General features: G+C 37.1%; 3 long non-coding RNA genes and 1 gene segment (V, D, J or C); 1 reads left to right on the top strand and 3 right to left on the bottom strand.

The window, feature by feature from the left end:
* The window catches only part of LOC309508954 (immunoglobulin kappa variable 4-1-like), a 173,720-nt gene that overhangs the window by 9,399 nt on the left and 146,406 nt on the right, over positions 1-17,915 (bottom strand).
* On the top strand, positions 7,928-13,205 carry LOC309509002. The gene is made up of 2 exons (XR_014209764.1): positions 7,928-10,990; positions 12,903-13,205. It is a non-coding gene; the product is annotated as an uncharacterized lncRNA (long non-coding RNA).
* LOC309508986 lies at positions 14,271-15,629 on the bottom strand. The gene is made up of 2 exons (XR_014209748.1): positions 15,188-15,629; positions 14,271-15,082 (listed from the first exon to the last, which is right to left on the bottom strand). It is a non-coding gene; the product is annotated as an uncharacterized lncRNA (long non-coding RNA).
* LOC309508989 lies at positions 16,925-17,706 on the bottom strand. The gene is made up of 2 exons (XR_014209751.1): positions 17,531-17,706; positions 16,925-17,403 (listed from the first exon to the last, which is right to left on the bottom strand). It is a non-coding gene; the product is annotated as an uncharacterized lncRNA (long non-coding RNA).

The following is a 17,915-nucleotide window of genomic DNA, read 5'->3' on the forward strand; positions in this document are numbered from 1 at the left end:
GGCCATTCTGTGTATGTGTGCGTCAGAAGTATCTCTTACTCTCTATCTGCTACAGATCTTGCTAGGAGTTAGTTTTCAACTGGCAGTGTGCAGAATTTTCTCTTTTTCTCTCTTAGTAAGTGCTGTGTCCCTCCATGTTCTCGTCCTATGTTAGAACTGGATACACACACTTACTGCTTTGTTTGTTTGGGGATAGAGCATGCTGCCCTTGCGTTTGAGCATGGTGATTGCGAGCACAGTGAATGTTCACAGTTAGTGCTTCGCGTTCGCTTTGCTTATTTCAAAGGGGTAGCAGCGAGAGACGGGTGCGTCCTTTTCGCTCGCTCGCTCTCCAGATCGCGATGTCCTTTTGCCTGACCGAAGCGTGCCACGGCATCGCCTCCGAGCGTTCCTCTCGTGATGATAAAAGGAGAACTGCTCGTGGGCTATCTCTCCCCTGATATCGCATTATCACATGCATTTTCAGCGGGTCAGGCTGGTATTGCGCTGTACACCATGGCTGTGTTACAAACATACCAGGCTGATCTTATGAAAGATTTAAACAGCCTGTCATCCAGACCGTGTTTGATTGTCTGATTGATATTTGGCTGTATTTATTGCTGATGAATTAAATGATAAATATATGAGAAGTCAGATATTCAATGCAATATATCAAATGATTGCTTTAATATATTGTCTGGCTGTTCTTTGGCCACATTTAATTCTGAGGAATTAATATTGAAAAAGCCATCTAAAGAGAAATGATGGACTTTGAGAGTGCCGCCTCCGAGCCCTTCTCTTGTTATGATAAAGCGTGTGAAAAGTTACTCGAGGTGGTGACTCGTGCAGTGGCCAGATTACAGCTAGACTGCCCTCCTTGAGGATCTCCATGACGTTAACTCGTGCATGGGGAAAATCTTATCCTTTGTGCATTTCTATTCCCTCGACGTCAATTTATTAGACTATCGTGGGTGCAGGGGCATGTGCTTATACGACGATGCGCCAGTCCGCTCTCTTCTCTGTGGTTCATCGTCATTTAAGGAGTCAGCACTCCCCACCAAGCCGTGTATAATAACATCCACACTGGTGGAGGTCAGACTGGTGCTGCTATGCACACTATGGCAGTGTTGCAGGCATACCAGGCTGATCTGATTTAAAAAAAAAGGGGGGCTCAAAAGCAGAGTGTGGCGAGTTGCGTTCCCCCTTGTAAAGACTGGGGACCGGCTCGTCGATCTCAGCAGCCTCATTTTATACCAGAGACCAAAATCCTGAGTTTTTTTGTCCCAAGTCTGTGGAGGAGTGCCCCTTCGGGACGGGGAATGTAAAATACATCAATTAGCTCCTCCCTGACACCTTCACAAAACCACTGTAACATCCTTGCCACCTCTGGTGATTCAGGGGGAAGCGGTTTCCAGCAAATGTTGAATGTTCTTTTGTTTCCTGTTATCACCAAGGACACAGAACATTTAACATTCCCCTAACAGGAAGTATTAAAGAGACTTTGGCAGCGTGAAAGCTACTGCCGGGTATCTCTTTTTGTGTCCTAAAGACAGGAAAAAGGAATACGTTGCCCTCTTCGTTTTAACGGTGTGGTTCCCACTACCGTGAAACAGGAGTAGGCGCAACTGCTGTCTTAACCCTCTGAGGTCTGAGGGGTTTTTGGGGTCCTTGAGATGTTCTGACATGCCCTGACATTTGTGCTTTTTTCAGTTGCTTATAAACATATTAATGGCAAAGGTATAATTACACTCTATTTAGCACAAACAGGGCTACCATAATATGTGAGCAACATGCATGTACATGTTTGTATTTTTGAGAGAATAATGTTTATGCATGGTTATTGAAAAAACTAAAAACTAAAGTTTCTGAAATAAGGCCACAAAACACATACTAAATACGTGTCAATAAGACTTTTGACTAATTGATGTCTTTGCCTAGAATTTTTTCTTCAAAATGATGTGAAAATCATCCTGCCCTTATCATTCACATAACACAATACATTGATTTAAATCTTGTAAAACACTTTTTGTTTGTAAAGGCAATATGCGCAAGGGGCGTCAACCATTCAACAGCATCATGCATATGTAGTGGTTCACACCTCAGGAGACAATGGGGCCCGCATACCTAATGAGCCATTCATTCAGGTGTGTCACCTATAGCCACAAGAAAGAATGCAAGAGCAATATATATACATATATATATATTCTACCAAATTGGTTCACAGTTGGAAGCATGTCAATTTTTATTTATTTTTTTAATTTTGCTTGCAAATTGTATAATATCCAAGGAAAACATGTCTATTAATTGTGCAGTTAATTCTCATACTGTATTTTCAGTTTTGGAATATGTATCCTCTCCCCAAATTATTTAAAGAAAATGCTTATATTTACCTTTTAAAATTTGTTTACATCTACCTTGTAAATATATATTTTTTTATTAAAAAGGTTACAATTACAACAACAATTGAAGTGTAATCTTTCTTTGTAAAAACTAAAATATACATTTTATCATACATATTTCAAACTTCGAATACAGCCTACATTGACAAAACATACTATATTTAACATATTAGCAAAAATTGGCAAACAAAAGCTTATTTGAGGTGGCAGATATTTTACAGTAAAAATGTGTAATCTATCCAAAACTAATCAACGAAATGTTGTCTTTCATATGTCTGTAACATAGGTCTTTCGTTTTTATTATAAGGAATATAAATGTTAATTTGCAGTTTAATACGTTGCTTATACAAATACATTTTATTTCAACATATTTCAATCGATTTTACTCAGTATAGCTAAATAGTTTGCTAAAAGCAGATCATTTATTCACACACAGAAACGCAATTCAAATTTAAACCGTCTTTTTGCGAGTTGTGGTAAACAGCGCATCACTGCCGTTCATTCATTCACACAGAAACGCGATTTACTTGAGAATGAAAAAAAAAACTTACTACATTATTCCATCTGTTGCTCCTCGAAATACCAGCACTTCTGAGGTAAGTTTTCCATTATTATTATTCCTCACAGCGCTGCGAGACAGTGTAGACGACTACACTTATCTGAATAAACTTGATGTGTTTTCTCGAGCTGATATGTGGGCGTTCACAGTTTGTATGGGATCGTCTCAGTCATTTGCGTTTGAATAGCGCGCGCTCTCCGTGGGCGGGGCCGATTATAGCGTAATGAGATGAGATGAGCTCGACTGGAATCGCTCTCTTTTAATACAGATTTCACAAGATTAGAATATTTGTTTTTTATATAAATTACTTCATTTAAAAGAAGAAAATTCAAGCTTCATGCCTGTGTGTCTGTATGCCTGTTTGACTGAGTATTCGCTCAGTTATTGTTCATTTTCGGACGCGTTTCAGAATGGACTTCACTGGCAGAGAGAAGGCAGAACTTGCTTCGTGTTTATTTTTCTTTATTTGGCAAAAATGTATTTATGAGTTTCTTTTACATTGACAAAAAAAAAGCGAGCTGGTATCGCCGGCGATACCGTAGACCTCAGGGGGTTAAGAAAGAAAGAAATGGGGGACTGCGTCCATTTTTAGATCTTTGAGGCTTGAACTGTTCCATCCGAGAACGCTCAAGTTCAAGATGCTAACTATCAAGAAGATCGTGTTACAAATTCAACATCGCGATTGGTTCTTCACGGTTGATCTTAAAGATGCATATTTTCACATAGAAATATTGCCACAACACAGGAAGTTCCCGAAGATTGCTTTTGTGGGCAAAGCTTACCAAAATCGGGTCTTTCCATTCGACCTAGCCATGTTAGACGACTGGCCCAGTCTCAAGAGCTTGTGCTTCGACATCGCGATCGATCCCTGCTCATCTTCTCTCTATGGGGCTGAGTTGCAACGCCAAGAAGAGCGTACACTCTCTTCCCCAGAGGGTAATGTGCTTGGGGGTTAAATGGGACTTTGTCACCATCGGGGGCACAACTGTCCCCCACTTGTGTCAAGACCATTTTAAACACCCTAAAACAACATCTGGATAGGTCAGGACATTACATGGGTCTCATGGCAGCTGCGTCCACAGTGATCCATCTGGGCCTTTTGCACATGAGACCACTTCGGTTGTGGCTCAAAATCGCTATAAAATCCCCAAGGGCAAAAAAAGGCAAGAGCACGCGCTGAGTGCTTCATGTACTTTCTAAAATCCATGTTTATGGTAAGTCACGCGCTGAACGCTTCATGTAATTTCTAAAATCCATCTTTATGGTAATGGTTACGCGCTGTGGCTTCGTTCCCTTTCTATGTGGTTTAGACCCCGGTTCCTCACCTTGGGTCCCACTCTAGGTGCGTCTTGCCGTCACAGAATGCTAACGACAGACGCCTCCCTGTCGGGCTCCCTGCCTGTCAGGCTCCCTCGCCTCTTCAAGTGCTCTGGCAAGAGGTGCCCCCTTGTAATTTGTTTGTGATGCGGCAGGCTGGTCCTCTCTGCACACATTCGTAAGATTTTATAAATGCCACTCCGGGCACTCACATCCTTGAGTCGACATCACAAGCTAATGTCTGAGGCCTTCTTGCGTTCTTGTGAGCACACCTACACAACCGTAGGGGTCCAGGCACCTTCAAACACGGCGACGTGGGTATTCTCGTTCCCAATGCGCTAAGTAGGGCAGCATCGATTGTAGATTTTGAAAGGGAACATTCCGGGTTACTTGACTGTAACCCTGTTCCCTGAAAAAGCGGAACGAGATGCTGCGCTGCATTGCCGTGCTGAAGATGTCCCAGGACTGCTCTTCAGACAAAATATCCTGACGATGCACCTGTGGCTCATCTATTTATAGCCTCGCGTTGCGGGTGCGCACCGATGATGTCATCGACCGAGGCTATATTACCTCCGGGTCAATTCTATTGACGTGTTACACACAATATTCACAGCTGGTCACGATTAAAGACGTTCCCAATGCGCTAAGCAGCGCAGCATCTCATTCCGCTTTTTCAGGGAACAGGGTTACAGTCAAATAACCCGGAACGATATTCATACATGTGAATAAGGTTGTTCTGAAGGGAATGAGCCAGTAGAGGTCAGTGATTATCTTCATCATCTGTCAGTGATCCTCTTCTTTGAGCGGATGAACTGCTGGATCATCAGGATGAGAGTCGAGGTCTAAGAGCAGCGCTGGCCTTCACTGGTGTGTGTTCATACAGGACTGTGTGTGTTTATACAGTGTAAGTTGATCCTGTACTGACTGATTGATAAGGAGCAGAACCTGCCTGTAGTTTAAAACAAATACCACCAAGACTCTGGCACCCTTATGAAAAGAAAATATGTTTCCCATATATGAATGATCAAAATATGAAATGGTTTAACAATATATTTGAAAATATACAGAATAAAATATTGTTAATATATTACAATATATTAAATAATACATAAGGAATTGCTGCTTTTCATATATTGAAAAATATGTAATATACCATATGTAATTTTATATTCAGTAATAATGAACCAGAAATCTGTTGTAACTCATTCCGTGAATGTGTGCGTGTATATATATATATATATATATATATATATATATATATATATATATATATATATATATATATAACACACATTCACATTTATATGGGAACATGTATATGCAATATATGTACACAATAATTAATAATATTTTATATGTTTTAATATATAGCCATGGTCAATGCATATATTGCAGTATATTGAAAAATATAAGCACTAGTTTCCCATATATGGAAATGTATTATGTAATATATCGCATTATATTTTGCAGTATATTCCCATATAGTTTTGTTCTGTAAGGGCAGGGACACTGGTGGACTTTGTCAAGTTGTTTCTCTCAACGTATGCTTTTATTTTTTTACCTCTATAATCTAGTAAAGAGTTTAATTTAGATGGTTTTATTTCAGATGCAAGTGTGACGATGTTATTTCAGATCCTCCTTTGAGCAGCTGCAGTTTCAGTTCAGTCACTGTGACTCTGACTGACGGAGGTTTTTGTACGACTCTTTATCACTGTGTGAACACATAATCACTCACACAACCATAAGAATTTGCTCTGCAATGTAAACTCTGACAATAATAATGTCCAGCATCTTCAGTCTGGACTCCACTGATGGTCAGAGTGAAATCACTTTTAGATCCACTGCCACTGAATCTAGATGGAGTTCCTGACTGGAGGCGGTTTACACGATAAATCAGGAGTTTAGGAGCTTCTCCAGGTTTCTGTAAGTACCAGGCTAAATAATCTCCATTGAACACATCACTGCTGGTTTTACATTTGATATTCACAGTTCCTCCTGGTTGTTCTGCTGTTATTGAGGGACTCTGAGTGACGGTGATCTGTCCTCTACACTCTGAAACACAACAAGAAGAAAATACACTCAAAACTTTGACAATATACTTGAAGAAATGAATTAATATCAAACTTGTGCTCCACAAACCTTGAGCAAACGCTGTGAGAGTCCAGATGAAGATGATGATGAAGGTCATGTTGATGAAGATTGTTGTGTGTGTCAGTGATGAAGTGTTAAACTCACAGCACTATAAACACTCTCACACACTGAAGATCTGATCAATATGCAAACACACTCCACATCATTTCCCCGAAGACAGTCACTCATTAACAGACACAAAACACAATCATTGAATTGAGAACAGAGTAAAAATGGATGTTTTTCATAATATTTGATCTTCTACAAACTGTTAAAAATGATATAATTAAATTCAGTTCTCAATACATCTACAATACCAACTTTAGTATATTAATCTGAATATCTGCTGTGAGACTTTGAGAATATTTTTACTGTAGTTGGAGTGAAACGTCGCTGTTAATCCCCAAAAACCAAATCCACGGTGTTCCTGCAGTTTATGAACAGACATGAGGATCATCACACACACGAGTCTCTGTCAGTCACTGAATAACTGAGTTTGATTGAGAGTCACACATGATATAATTCAGTTAGTAATTCAGTGATGATGAGCTTCATAAAGCAGGGGAAGTCAGTGAGTTTCTGTGTTTGTTGTTGATCTGAAGTTCAGTTAGTGAAGCGTTCAGGAGGTTTTTCTTCTGATGATCTATTAGTTTATTTCACTGGTTCACTTTCAGCAGCGGCTCCAAACTGATGATTATATACTTTATAGAATTATATACAGTCAAACCAAAATGTATTCAGACCTTCAACATTTCTCACATTATCAGTTTATCCGCTATAGTTTAGAAAATGGTGATAAAATATGACAAATATTAAACTGTGTCAGAACAAATTCATCTTGATAATGTCAGATAACTTTGAGCAAAACATGTTCAGGTCAAAGTGTCTGAATCCTTTTTGGACCCAAATTTTTTATAAAATGTACTGGTAATCCACTTTATGAAGAATTATTGGGTATAATATGCACTGTAAAAAAAAATCCTAATTTTACAGAGAATAACTCTAAATTTTTTAGAGTATTTTTCTGTTATTTTAAATTATATTCAAAACTCTGTAAAATTACAAACAATATCTGTAAATTAATTAATTGACTGTTAATTTAAGGATTATATCATTAATGACAAATTACAGTAATTCTTATTTTTTTCACAGGACAATTACTGTATTATTTATACAGTATTTTTCTGTTTTTTTAAATTACATACAAAACTCTGTAAAATTACAAACAATATCTGTAAATTAATTAATTGACTGTTAATTTAAGGATTATATCATTAATGACAAATTACAGTAATTCTTATTTTTTTCACAGGACAATTACTGTATTATTTCTACAGTATTTTTCAGTTTTTTTTTTAATTACATACACAACTCTGTAAAATTACAAACAATGTCTGTAAATTAATTAATTGACTGCTAATTTAAGGATTATATCATTAATGACAAATTACAGTAATTCTTATTTTTTTCACAGGACAATTACTGTATTATTTATACAGTATTTTTCTGTTTTTTTAAATTACATTTAAAGTTGTGTAAAATGACAATAAAATTGTGTAATTAAATATGTAGCTCATTATATTAAAGGTTTATATCCATACTAACACTTTAACATATTTCCTTGTCATTTTAAAGTAAATGTTAGTTTTACATTTAAGTGTATTTTTACATTTAAACTGTAATTCTGGATACAAATTTAATGCAAGCAAACTGCACAATTATTGTTAAATTGACCTTGCTGGTCAGACAGCAGGCCAACAGGGATCATGGTGGAACATGGTGGAATTAGGTCCTCCTGGGAAGTTTGTATTCATGAGGTTTTACTATTTATTTTTTTATGTTTTAAATTAATTTATGAAGCCACTGTATCATTACATATTATATTGCTATATTATAATGCTCATATTTTGTGCAGGCATTAGCTTACTTCATTGCAAATAGAAAAGCCTGACAATGTCACTGCAACAGTATAAGTATTGTGGTATGTTTCGCACTGACACACCCCTAACTCTTCAAGATCTGGGTTAAAGAAAATTCTGAGCTTCCTACTCATATTTTCATCATTGTGGTGGTGTTTATGTGCGTTCAACTCGTAAATATGATCTTTATGACATGACTTGAATGCACCAATAGCTCTAGCTTAGGGACAATCCACACAAATACTCTTAAATTACATTACAGACTGTCACAGCGAGAAGTTCTTTGTCCTGTATCAACGCTAAAGGCCTAACCACTGCAGTCAACACCTTGGAGTAGCCTATCCATGCTGTTAAATAAAAGGTCTGTAGACAAGGGTTAGGGTTAGAGTTAGGGTTAACCTTAACCCTAACCCAGACCCGGTTTCACATTACTGGTGTGCATCTTGAGACAAAACAATGGCACTGACATATTTTAAGATAAGTCAGTGGAAGTTGCTTTCATGTAAAACAGCTGAAATGTGCATTTTAGTCTGGGACTACAGGCTTAAGCCTTGCTTGTGAAACCCGGGGTATGTTGCAACTTGTATAGAATTATGCCAATGTTAGCAAAGTGTTGTGTTGGACAGAGGATTAACCCTAAACCAACAGGTTGTGTAACAGTGCCACACAAGGTGAAAAGCAAGACATTATTAGGCATTAGAGTGTTTCTAAAGGAAAGGACAATAATTTGTTAAAGTGCAAAAGGGTCATTATGGGTCACATGGATGTAACTAATGTCACCCAGAGTATACCAATCCATTAGTTTTTCATATGTCTATACAGAATTTTACATGAATACATTATGCAGTGTTTGCTCTGTTTAATATATAATCTGTTTGCTCTGTTAAATTGCTGTTTAGCAGAGCAGTGGTAAATATATGTTGTTTATATATGTTGTTTTATATATATAATTTTTAATCATACACTGCAATGAAAACACCATTTAACCAATTGAATAAATATAACAGCCAGCCTACAAATACAGCTAAATAAATAGAACGTGTATATTTTTTCCTATTCTTTCTTTTAAAACATGTCATCTTTTCTTGTAGTTGCAATGTTACCACACTATTGGCTGTCTCTCCGAGTTGTTTTGAGCATGATTGGTTATTCAGACTGTCATCCAGGAATCTGGCCAATGACAGCTATGCGCGCCTTTTACTCGTCATGTTTGAATATTCGTCTGTTGGAGTGAGTCTGTGTGTGTGTGTGTTGCTGCTGCTGCTGCTGCTTGGGATCTGTGGCTTTTTACGTTATACTGTTTAAAACATGGATTATTTTACATCGGACAGCTACATTTTTATTTTGTGCGAGTTGCAGGATGTAAATGAAGAACAAACAAGGAATATATATGGACAACGCATTTTAACAACGTGTAACGGACATATTGCAATCTGCGGAAGGTAAATAACTTTTTATTTTATAAAAACAATTCTGCTAACTTACATCAAAATATAGTGTGTTAAATTGATCATCTAAACGCGATTAGAGCAATATCGATATTAGTACATGTTTCAATGTATTAGGCTAATGTTATGTGTTGCTAGCATGTGTATTGTCAGCTAACTTAGGTTAAAAAAAAACCCCTCAGCATAGGAGATTTACAATGACTGAGAACATTGTCTCTTTAGACAGAGAGGAACTCGAACCACACTCTTTGACTCTAGAAGAATAGGCTATGCAAACTAGGCTTTTGAATAGTTGTTGATCGCGGGATATAACGTTAGCTGCTAGGCCTAACGTCACCGATCAGTCATCATAATATGTTTTGAGTAACGTTATATGAGTTGGGGAGTAAAATTTTGCAAGCTTTCGCAAATGTCTCTGTTAGTAAAATGCTAATATACAAATAGCTAATATTGCTGTGTATGTGTGTGTTTCCCTCGTGATCCAGAAATCATTTGGAATGATCCAGCCACATGATCTTCAGATGCTCACGTGAGTATTGTTATATTAAAATAAACGTGAAATAGAGGCAGAACATTTAAACTCTGCTCAAAGGCACACTGATTCAAACCCTCCAGACAATATTTTACCTATCTTCTTGAGTTTACAGGCCTAGCTGACCCAAAAATAAATGTCCTTTCAAAATGAAAGTATTTTCAAACCTGTATGACTTCTGTGAAACACAAGAATGTTGGGAATAAAACAACATTGGAACCCATTGTATGGGAAAACAAAACAAAACAATGAAGGCATTTCTCAAGATATCTTAATTAAGGTTATACAAAATAAATTCATACAGTTTTGGAACAACATGGAGTAAATAATGAGAGAACTCTATTTTTTGGATGAGCTGTTCTTTTAAGGACGTGTTCCCAGGGTCCTTTGATAAATTAACCATGGTTTTTATTATAGTAAAAGTTTATAAACCATGTTTTTATGGTGGATTGATTACAATACTTTGTTACCATTTAGTTAGTGTAGCAAAACCATGGTTAATGTTAGTAAGGGTTCTCCAGATTTATGTAACACTTAAGGAACACGTTAAAAAAGGGTCTTATGTCACCCAGATCAATAGTCTGTTAACACACAGGTAATAATTAACACACTTTTTAACTTTTAAAAAAATATATTTTTTAGATTAAGCCTTGGAACAATGTTTACGGAGCAGAACAGGCACCAACAGAGAAACAAGCCCCTCACTAGTAAGTATCCACTGCAGTATATAAAACAAAACAAAAATTATCCATTTTTTTTCTCCCTCGTGCCATCCCAGATGTATATCTGACTTTCTTTCCACAGAGATTTTTTGACAAATTATCCATTATTGTAAGCCGATATAGCCTAATGCAAGTGCATGCTCCAGAAACTACATACAGCCTACAAACAGCTGCGGTGTTGTTCACACAGGAAGTTTTCTGCACTTATCATATGAGCTTTACAATGCTCTTGGATTATTGTCAGGATGTGTGTTTGGACTTTTTTGACCTTCAGCATTTTGTTGTCTATTCACTTGCATTATTCGACACACGAACACAAGAGATGGATAATTTTTCTAAAAGTCTAGTTTATTTTTTCAAAAATTTGTGTTCATCTGAAGAAAGAAAATCATATACCTTTCGGACGGCATAAGGGAGAGTAAATGAGGGGAGAATCCCCTTCCACAAATGCGTTAGCAAAGGGTACATGCGATGGTAAATTAACTGAAGTAATTTTATCTTGTAGTAATTTTATTTTATATTTATGGTAATGTGACCTAGGATGGCAAGTCCCAGTGATTCATTTTAAAACTAGATATGGTGGAAGAGTTCAATTTAACAGAATAATTTGAGTTGTTTGTTTGGGTTTGCTATATTACACACATTTTCATCATACATTTCATATAAAGTTCCATAGGTAAAAATATTAATAGATACGTTAAATGTAACTACCTGCAGGGTTCAAAGAAAAGACGTCAAGAACACACAAACTTAGGAACTTTACACAACAACGATGTACTAAAAACAGAAAAGTTTTTTCTTTGTACAGATGACAACGTTATTAAAACGATTCCCGTTCACACAGATCGGCGAAAACGTCTAAATCGCTGTTTTATCCATGCCACAAAGTAACTGGTGATGTCACTCTGTAAAGAAAGACCACGCCTGTGCACATTCGCATTCACACACGCATGCCTATAGACTAAACACATAATACGCATATGCATGCCTTTACCGTTTTCACAGATTCACATTTCAGTTGTTTAGACCGAGACCATTTTAGTTGGAAACTGAGTCGTGTAAACGGCCCCTTACTAAGCATTATATTAAAAACCCCAGGGCATAGGGATGCTCACTTTTGATTGGAATTTGCCCACTGTCATGCAGATTTTAGCTCAAACCCTAATTAAACTGACCTGAACCAGCTAATCAAGATCCTCAGGATAACCAGACACAGTTTGGAGCTACACTCTGCAGGACACTGGCCCTCCAGGAGTTTGGTACACATGAACTGAAGGGATAGTTCACAGTCAGGCAAACAAGAAAATTCTCCCAAATAATTTACTCACCCTCATGTTGTTCCAAACCTATATGCATTTTTTGGTTGCCAACATTCTTCAAAAATATCTAATTTTAATGCTTGACAAAAGAGAGACATTTCAGGTTTGAAAAGACATGATGGTGAGTAAATGATGACAGAATTTAAATTTTTGGGTGAACTATCTCAAGTACTTTAATAATCTCACACAATGAGAATATACCTTTTTTTTTAAAACACATATCATATATTTAATTCCCTGGAGAATGAGAGAAAGACCCTCCTTATCCATATCACAGCAGTCTGAAAACACCTCCAGTTAATACAAATATTGTTGGTTTTATTTTGTAATACAAATTGGCATTTTTAGGCGTTTACCTTGCAGTGATACCTCTGGAAAAGAATGTCCATTGTTGTGAATCTACATGTTCCTTCTTTTGGTGATGCACATTTTTCAATCAGACATAAGTTTTAGATACCAGACAAATCAGAAGACAAACAGACAATTTAAAAAAAAATGTATTAAGCATGTTTAAAGGAAACAAATAATTGAAATCATTTTGAGAGAATCATAGTGTGTCCTTTTTTTCTTCTTCCCAGATGCACCAAGCTGATTACTGGCCGTTTGCTGGAGTGCTGGTTATTTGCTGTATCTGTCACTTCTGGTACACTTTTGTTGTATGTTTTGATTTAACTTATTAATAAACTTGTATAGTAAGGATTCTGAATGTAAAGACCATATAATATTTAATATCAGAACTATGTGACCCCCAGGGGTCTGAATAATTCCATTTTATTTAGATTACAAGTGCTGCAAATTAAAGTTTGAGATGATTTTAATCAGTTTTATACAGTTTTTTTACAGACTTATTTTGTCTTCTAAAATAAAACTGTTTTATTACATTCTTGAGCATGTCTTGACAATTTATTGAATGTGTTTGATCGTTATAATTTAGGAAATACCTGTAAAATAACAGTGTTTTTCAGTAGAACTTTTAGTGCCGTCACTTTATTAAAGGAGTTTGATTGTAATAATTTAGGAAATACCTGGAAAAATAACAGTGTTTTTCAGTAGAACTTTTAGTGCCGTCACTTTATTAAAGGAGTTTGATTGTAATAATTTAGGAAATACCTGTAAAATAACAGTGTTTTTCAGTAGAACTTTTAGTGCCGTCACTTTATTAAAGGTGTTTGATTGTAATAATTTAGGAAATACCTGTAAAATAACAGTGTTTCTCAGTAGAACTTTTAGTGCCATAACTTTATTAAAGGTGTTTGGTCATTATAATCTTGGAAAAATCCATAAAATAAAAGTTTTACACTGTAAAAAAATAATCATAAAAAAACGGTCAAATGACTGGCAGCTACGGCTGCCAAACAAAAACCGTAAAATTAAGGTAAAATATCTTCATTCAAACAAGGAAAAACCTGTAAAATAACAGTGTTTTTTTCTAAAACTTTTAATGAAAAATTCTGTAAAATTATAGTTTTTGCACTTTATTGGAATTAAGATATTTTACTTTAATTTTACGGTTTTTGTTTGGCAGCCGTAGCTGCCAGTCATTTGACCGTTTTTTTACGATAATTTTTGTCACAGTTTACTTTATTTTGCTATCCTCACTTACATAAATGAACTATAGTGTCCTGCACACACTAGTCAAAATATATATACAAAATGATATATCTGGTGTCTGAATAATGTTTGGTTTGACTGTAGAAAAGACTCTCAGTTTGTTCAGTTTCTTCTTGAGTGTAATTCGAGACATTGAATGTTTGTCAGTTAACACTGTAAAGATGGTTATGGTCTTAATAGTATTTCTCTTAATGATCAGCTCTGTCTGATACTTCAGGAGTAAAAAGGTTTATATTTGTAGAAATGAAGTATAAAGTTATAATAGATGGAGTGATGTGTGGAGACAGCGAGCTTCAGTTCCCAACACCAGTGCTTTAACAACGGCCGAAAACAACTCAATGTCAAACACTAGTTTTATTCTACAAATGTGGAGGATTTCAAGACTTCAAGAGGGAGCAAGGCCAAAACAACACACACAAACCCTCGGACTATTAGGGAGAAACTAACTAAGCTACAAAAATAAAGAAAAGTATAATAAAAATACACTAACTCTCTAACGCTTAAACTGGAGAAAACCAGATATAAAGGAAATGGCTCGACTCCACATCAGCTTCAGTCGCTCTTCTGCACCGCTTTATGCCTTTCATTCTAGACTGTGTGTGTGTGTGTGTGTGTGTGTGTGTGTGTGTGTGTGTGTGTGTGTGTGTGTGCGTGTGTGTGCGTGTGTGTGTGCGTGTGTGTGCGTGTGTGTGTGTGTGTGTGTGTGTGTGTGTGTGTGTGTGTGTGTGTGTGTGTGTGTTTGTGTGTGTGTGTGTGAGCAGCTGCAGTTTCAGTTCAGTCACTGTGACTCTGACTGACGGAGGTTTTTGTACGACTCTTTATCACTGTGTGAACACATCACTACTGTAAAAACTCATACAGTAATAATGTCCAGCATCTTCAGTCTGGACTCCACTGATGGTCAGAGTGAAATCACTGTTAGATCCACTGCCACTGAATCTAGATGGAGTTCCTGACTGGAGGGTGTTTGCCAAATAAATCAGGAGTTTAGGAGCTTCTCCAGGTTTCTGTAAGTACCAGTGTAAAGGCTGATTGCTCCAACCCTGATAGACTTCAGGACTGGTTTTACAGGATATAGTAAATGTGTCTCTTAGTTGAACAGATTTCACTGCAGGCGTCTGAGTGACTGTCGGTTCACCGACTGATTCTACATCAAGAAGAATGAATAAATATTCAGAATTACATATTTGGATAATATTTCAAGCACTGTTAATCAGTTAAAATAGTGCAGATTAACTTCATATTTCCTCACCTGTGAAACAGCTGGAGAACATCCAGATGAAGATGAAGATGATGAAGCTCATGGTTGCTGATGGTTTAGATTCTCAGTGTTCAAACTCAGAGTTATAAATCCTCCTGAAGCACACACACACACACACACACACACACACACACACACACACACACACACACACACACACACACACACGATGTGCTGCGATGCAAATCATCTCTATGTAAATCTGTGTAATGATTCCAACACATGATGCTCATAAATCATAAGTGTTTAGGAGATTTTTACGAGCCATAAACATTTATTCATGTGTCTGAAGCTTCAGGCTTTCTGATGATTCAAATGACAGAGTTGCTACACTAGTATGGCCCTGTCCCAAATGGCACACTCCGGACTTGTGGACTTCCTCAGAGTCCACACTTTGGTGACGTCATGTAATGCAGACTTATAGGGCCCTCGGCGCGAGTCCACGACGGCGCATTGAGAGGTATTTTTGGGACAAACTTGATCGGCACGCCGGAAATAACGGTCTGGTTGGTGGTGGACAGGAGAAATCACATTTTTGCGCTCCGACGTCTTATCTCCATGTCCACTACACAGCCTAATTTTACAGTTCTATATTTTGATATTGTGCATTATCACCTGCATTAGACAATAGATATATCATGCTTAATTCAATTATGTATACAGTTGTACATAATAATACATAATGTTCCATTTGAACTAAGATTACAATTTTTAAACATAATGAAAATGTGCATGAGTTTCAGATGAATTTACAGGTTTCAATATTCATACTATATTTACATATGACTCAGTAAAGCCCTGACATTCGGTTCTATTTATTTAATGAATCATAATGTGATTGTATTATTAAACGCGCTATTATTATGTTTGAGACATCAACCACTGGTCGATGAACATAATGTTTGTATAAACTGTAGGTAACGGGTGAAATGTACATTTAGGTCATAAAAACCGTAATATTTTCTTCTCAGCCATGTCAACAATTATCCGTGAGTGAAATCTCCTCCCATCTGTTGTCTGATTGGCCTTTCGCAAGGATTCCTGGGTAGTTAAAGTGCGTGGAGCCTGTTTCTTTGTGGGCTTCGTGGAAGGCCGCTTCAAGGGTGTAAAGGGGGCGCTGTTGAGCGCTAAAATGCTGAATGGGACGGCCTACGGACTCATAGACTCAGCGAGCACACACAATTCAAGTCCACGAGACCGAAAGTCCGCATGAAGTGTGCCATTTGGGACAGGGCCTATGTCACTGTGAACTTCATTACAGGTCAAAGGTCATTCCAGAGGTCATAGGTCATCAGAATGTATTAAAATTGCTTTAATCATTAATGCATTGAGATGAGTGATAGAGTCAGTAGTTTTGATTGAACAGTTATGATGAGTAACATCTTTATTATTATCTTGATAAACTTCGAGGGAAAGATAAAGCTGCTTGTAAAAGCTCAGAAACATATGGTGGCAGTTTTTTTTTGTTTGATTTGATATTAATATACAGACTTTTCTCTGATTCTGAGCATATTAGAGTCAAATTCGTCTGTCACAGGACTGATCATAATAGAGATGATTTCAGTCAGTTTTGAGCACGTGTGTAGTTCCTGTGTGTGTGTGTGTGTGTGTGTGTGTGTGTTTGTGTGTGTGTGTGTGTGTGTGTGTGTGTGTGTGTGTGTGTGTGTGTGTGCGTGTGTGTGTGTGTGTGTGTGTGTGTGTGTGTGTGTGTGTGTGTGTGTGTGTGTGTGTGTGTGTGTGTGTGTGTGTGTGTGTGTGTGTGTGTGTGTGTGTGTGTGTGTGTGTGTGTGTGTGTGTGTTTGAGCAGCTGCAGTTTCAGTTCAGTCACTGTGACTCTGACGGAGGTTTTTGTACGACTCTTTATCACTGTGTGAACACCCAGTTACTGTTGATCCTGTGTATACTCATACAGTAATAATGTCCAGCATCTTCAGTCTGGACTCCACTGATGGTCAGAGTGAAATCTGTTCCATAATTTGCTCCATTGCCAGTGAATCTAGATGGAGTTCCTGACTGTTGTGATCTAATGTTATAAATGAGGAGTTTAGGAGCTTCTCCAGGTTTCTGCAGATACCAGGAGAGACAGGAGCCACAACCCGCTGAACGATCTCCAATTCCTCTGTTAGTTTGACAGTTTATAGAAACTGTTCCTCCTTGAGCGGCTGCTTCTGAGGGAGTCTGAGTCACAGAAACCTGGCCTGTAATTTCTGTGAATGACATTTCATAAGATCATTATTACAACAATTATTAAAGTCAAAGTATCCAGTACAAAATCTAGACTGAACATCAAAAGCATATAAATCACATCTTGAGTTATTAATAGAGTAAATGAACCTTGAACAGAAAGAATGAGAGTCCAGATACAGACGCTGATGATCATCATTCTTCTTATCGGTGGTTTACTTTCAGTCTGAATGAAGAAAAGCTGTCAGTGATGAAGTGTTAAACTCACAGCACTATAAACACTCTCACACACTGAAGATCTGATCAATATGCAAACACACTCCACATCATTTACCTGAAGACAGAAGAAACACTCACATTATGTTTGTGCAACAGCTTTGTATAGATCACTGATTCTTGAGAGTCGGGACAAAACATGTCCCACATAGAAAAGTCTAATTTGTAGCAAAAAATAAGAAATTCATCATGATTGACATACTTACAAAGTTAAATCTAAAGGAATTGTATATACCTATCTGATTTTTAGAATAACCCT

The sequence above is a fragment of the Leuciscus leuciscus genome, assembly GCF_965113295.1.
Source record: "Leuciscus leuciscus genome assembly, chromosome: 11".
Classification (NCBI taxonomy): domain Eukaryota; kingdom Metazoa; phylum Chordata; class Actinopteri; order Cypriniformes; family Leuciscidae; genus Leuciscus; species Leuciscus leuciscus.